A 5,385-nucleotide genomic window follows, 5' to 3' on the forward strand; every position below is an offset into this window, starting at 1 on the left:
CAATGCTTTTCCCCCTTGGCCGCCGCCCCCCTCTAGATCTCATCTAGAGGGGCCGGCCCCCTTCCCCCTTCCCCCTATAAATAGAGGGGTGGAGGGAGGGCTGCAGGACCACATCCAAGGCGCAGCCCCTCCCCTCCCCAACACCTCTCCTCCTCCGCGTGAGCTTGGCGAAGCCCTGCCAGAGAACTGCCACTCCACCACCACCACGCCGTCGTGTTGCTGTTGGAGCCTTCTTCCTCAACCTCTCCCTCCTCCTTGCTGGATCAAGGCGCGGGAGACGTCACCGGGCTGCACGTGTGTTGAACGCGGAGGCACCGTTGTTCGTTGTTTGGATCGGATTCTGCCGCGATCTGAATCGCTACGTGTATGACTCCTCCAACTGCGTTCTTGCAACGCTTCCGCATCGCGATCTTCAAAGGTATGAAGATGCACTCCCCTCTCGTTGCTAGTAAACTCCATAGATTGATCTTGGTGATGCGTAGAATTTTTTTAATTTCTGCAACGATCCCCAACAGCAAACCCAAGTTCTTGAAGCTTTGAACTCAACTAAGAATACCATGCTCTAGGAGCTTGCTTTAGTCCATACAAAGCCTTGTCAAGCTTGCATATGTGGAGAGGTTTTTGTCTGTTTTCCGACCCAGGAGGTTGTTTCATGAACACTTTCTCTTCCAGAACACCATGAAGGAACACATTCTGTACATCTAGCTGGCGTAGACTCCATCCTCTGGATACAGCAATAGACAAAACAAGACGAATAGTAGCAGCCTTTACAACAGGACTAAACTTATCCTCATAGTCTAAACCGTACCTTTGCTTGAAACCTTTTGCAACTAGTCTAGCCTTATAACGGTCTTTGGTGCCATCAGATTTCTTTTTAATTCTGAAGACCCATTTACAATCTATCACATTTTTACCTTTACCTTGACGTACTGGAACTAAGTGCCAGGTTTTGTTTTTGTGAAGCGCCATGTACTCATCTTTCATAGCCTTCTGCCACTTTGGATCGCCTAAGGCTTCTGCAACAGTGTGTGGTATATCTGGTTCATGTGAGACACAAGCAAGTCCAAATTTTGCTAAAGATTTGTAATTTTTGGGTTGAGTTACTCCCCTCTGAAGCCGAGTGCGGGGTGGCGAAGAGGCGTGCACAGAAGATCCAGCGCCAGGAGCAGCCGCAGGCCTGCTGGGTGAGGACGCGTAGGCCGGATCTTCTGTGGCCGGCGCGCGTGACGCAGAAGGGGGAAAGCGCCGCAGAAGATCCCACATCGGTGGCAGGCTCATGATTGGCCAATGATGGAGCCGCCGGGGCAGGATCTGCGGCATGATCCGCATGCGAGTTTGCGCCCTCATCCTGTCGTGACGGGCATCGCATGTAGCAGCGAGTGTCGGCGCCGAACCAACCGGGCGCGGGGCCAGGCACGGGCGGTTGGAGGGGACGCCGCGTGGCGCTGGCGGGTTGGCGCGGAGCGGTCGCCTGGCGGTCCACCGAGCCGCTGTTGTCGTGAGTCGGCGCGGGGCTCGGGGCGGATCGGCCTGATGCGGTCGGCGCTGATCCCGCGTGGGATAGCGTGGCCGACTGGCGCAGGGTGGATCCCGAGGAGGATGCACCCGGATCCCGAGGAGAATCTGCTCCGGTGCTGTTGCTGTTTTGTCCAGGGAGCATAAAATGACGATTTTGGCTGATTTCTTCACCATTTTCTGCACAGTTTTTTTTCTGTTGCATCACAAGACTCAAGACCATCATTAGTAAGAGGATTAGACAACAATTGATCATCAGTGTTTAAAGCATCCCCATTGTCATGACCGGTGAGGTGCGAAGGTAGAAGAAGAATCTCCTTTTGGAGAAGGGCTCCGGCTTTTGGGTGAAGTTGTGCAAAAGGGAAAATAGTTTCATCGAACACAACGTCACGGGAGATATAGACACGTCCAATGGATACATCAAGACACTTCACACCCTTATGTTGTGGACTATAACCCAAGAAAACACATTGTTTTGACCGAAACATGAGTTTACGATTGTTGTATGGCCGAAGATTTGGCCAACACGCACACCCAAACACTCGTAATGATGTGTAGTCTGGTTTTGTGTGAAGGAGACGTTCTACTGGAGATTCACTGTTGATGACCCTACTAGGAAACATGTTTATGAGGTGGACTGCGGTGAGAAAAGCCTCATCCCAGAATTTCAGGGGCATGGATGCAGCAGCGAGCAAGGCCAAACTGACCTCAACTATATGCCTATGCTTGTGCTCGGCTGATCCGTTTTGCTGGTGAGCATGGGGTCATGACACATGGTGTGATATGACGATTTGTTGAAAAAAGGAGTTGAGATTTCTGTACTCCCCTCCCCAATCAGACTGGAGAGCTAGGATTTTGCAATCAAACTTTCTTTCTACTAATGCTTGAAAGTTGTGGAAAACTTGAAACACATCAGATTTCTTTTTGATGAGATAGATCCAGGTGTACTTGCTATAGTCATCGATAAAACGTACGTAATAGGTGTGTCTACCAACTGAAGTAGGGGCAGGACCCCAAACATCGGAAAATATGAGCTCAGGAGGTTTAGTAGAAATGCTTGTAGACACAGGGTAAGGTAACTGATGACTCTTAGCACACTGACATGAACCACAAACTGTTTCACGATCACGCTCACCAACAAACGGGAGCTTATTCGTTTTAAGCAAATGTTCGACTAAGGAAAAAGATGCATGTCCTAATCTATGATGCCAACGTGTTGAAGAGACTTTGGTGACACCATAGGCTTGTTTATTCAATCTCCTAAGCTCCGGAATCAACGGGTAAAGCCCTCGAACGCATCTACCTCGATACAGGATTTTCTTCGTGACATGATCCTTGATCAAAAAGAAAAACGGATGAAACTCAAGGAATACATGGTTGTCAATGGCAATGCGATGAACTGAAAGGAGATATTTTTGAAGCACTAGGAACATGCAAAAAATTTCTTAGACGGATATTTCTATGGGAAGTTTTAAGCACTGAATGACCAACGTGGCTAATGCTCATACCTTCTCCGTTGGCAGTGTGAACTTGGTCTTGCCCGCGATACTTCTCACGAACTGTCACCTTTTCTAGCTCGCTGGTGATGTGGTCAGTTGCGCCACTGTCCACATACCAGTTTGTGTCGATGCCGTAGGACCAATCTGCTGCGCCTGCAACCTTCTCAAATTGAGATGACTCACCGTCATCTTCATAGCGATACCAGCAATCGCGTGCGGTGTGGCCAACTTGCCGCAGGTTTGGCATCATGGTGCGTCGGGGTTGGCGCGAGGTCTGCCACCACGGTGGCCCTTGTTGTTGTTGTTGTTGTTGTTGTTGAAGGGCCACCCGCTGCCGCCGCCACCACCCCGAGAGGAGTTGCCATCGCTGCTGTTTCCGCCTGCTGGCGGCTTGACCTTACCGCGCGGTGGTCCGCGGTAGCGTGAAGAGCCGCCGCCGCCGCCGCTGCGGCCGCCACGAGCAACCACGTTTGCAGAAGACTTGAAACTCCCGCCCGAGGTGTTGTTGTAGAGGGCGAGGCGCTGATCAAAGTTGCTCAACTGAGCGTAGAGATCATCGAGGCTGATGGTGTCGGTGCGGGCGTCGTTGGTGGAGACGAGGGGCTGGTACTGCATGTCGAGGCCAGCGGTGATGTAGGAGACGAGCTCATCGTCATCGATGGGCTTTCCAGCGGCCGCGAGCTCATCTGCGAGTGCCCTCATGTGGGCGAAGTTGGCAGCAAAAGATTGCGTCCCCTTCTGCGCCGTGGAGAGGGCAACTCGGATGTTAACGCGGGCTTGAGATTGCGACGAGAACATGTGGACAAGAGCTACCCAGAGCTCGTGCGGCGTGGCGATGGAGGTAACCTGCACGAGAACCTCTTTGGTGAGGGTATTAAGCAAGTATCCGAGTACCTGCTGCCCTTCTCTGAACCAGATTGGATGGAGAGGGTTTGGAGTCTGCTCTTCTTTCCCGTCCTTGGTGGTGAGGATCTTGGCAGGTTCCGGCATGGTGCCGTCGGCATAGCCGAAGAGGCCAACCCCCCAGCTGCGGTGTCACCTGCGCACGCCACATGACGTAGTTGGTGCGGGTGAGATTCTCTAAAACCTGCCCAAGGGAAGCCTGGACGGCGCTGGAGGAGGACGACATGGCTGGCGATGGGTGTTTTGCTAGATTTGATGGATAGAGGTGGCTCCGTATACCATGTGAAGAAGCGGAGAACGTCGTACCTCTCTCGAGGTGACGGTTTCATGTTAATATAGGCAGGGGCATATCCCTGATAAGCATACAAGTTTGTTGAGATTACATCTTGAGGTTCAAGGAAAGTAGAGATAAGATAAAGATGAAAAGATTACAATCATATACTCTAACAAACCTAGACCGACTCATCTCAACGTAACCGGTGCGTGGTGCGCCCCTGACCATCATGTTGTTTAACATTGGGTAGCCAGGGTGACTTGCCCATGGAACTGCCGCACGCCATTCTCTGTGGCAGAGAGCTTGGCTGCCAGGTGAGTTTCATAGGCAAATCATCCTTGGCTATCGAAGATGGACTCTTACCCCCATGCAAGAGCTCCCTCAGATGTGTCCCATGCCTGTGCAGTAGTTAACTGATGATGCCTTAATGCCCTGCCTGGCCATGTATTTATAAGGTGGGGGTGAGGTTAGGGGCTATGACTTTTGGCGGTGAGGCATCATGTTTGACATAGGTAAAGGGTAGCTAGAGTGAAGAATCTTGGCCTTTGACATGCGGAAGGTGTCGATTGACCAGGCCAAATAACCAACTTGGCTGCTGGATGTGAAGATCTTTGTGTATCTTGCTGCCTTTATTTCCTTTTCGGAGGGCATCCAAGGATTTGGATTTGGATTTGAGAAAGGGTTGTTCAGGTTGACCGGTGCGGGCAGACATACATGATACATGTCCACTGCACTTGACTTGGGCTCCATCCACTTGCAAATCATTCTCAGGCATGGATGAGGCTGATCACACGACTTTGCATATGGAATGGAATATGTGTGCATGTGAAGAAGAACATTGCACTGCTGTGCATGCACACACGTTGGTGATAAGGATGTGGGTATGTATCATGCATGGAAATTTCCTATGCACGCGATAACGTAAAGGACACTTTATTGTACTGCTGTGTGGAGAGGATGGGTGCAAAGATGATCAAGACTGAGTAGGATTTGGACATTGGAGGAGTTGAGAAGGGGGTGGTCCAATTATTCATGATGTACTATCATCTCCTGGTTCCATCAATGCCCCGAGCTCGACACATCAGGCAGGCTACTAGTCCAACACGGGATCGCATCGTTTACTCTCCATGGCGAGGATTCGGCCTCATGATAGCGATGACGGGCTGAGGACATGTGCGGATTAGAACTGCATTG

At 51.1% G+C, this 5,385-nt stretch overlaps 1 pseudogene; it reads right to left on the reverse strand.

Annotated features, from left to right (window-relative positions):
* Window positions 1-3,538: 3,538 nt before the first annotated feature.
* Window positions 3,539-3,677, reverse strand: LOC123126382 (uncharacterized; annotated as a pseudogene).
* Window positions 3,678-5,385: the final 1,708 nt, after the last annotated feature.

The sequence above is a fragment of the Triticum aestivum genome, chromosome 5D, assembly GCF_018294505.1.
Source record: "Triticum aestivum cultivar Chinese Spring chromosome 5D, IWGSC CS RefSeq v2.1, whole genome shotgun sequence".
NCBI lineage: Eukaryota > Viridiplantae > Streptophyta > Magnoliopsida > Poales > Poaceae > Triticum > Triticum aestivum.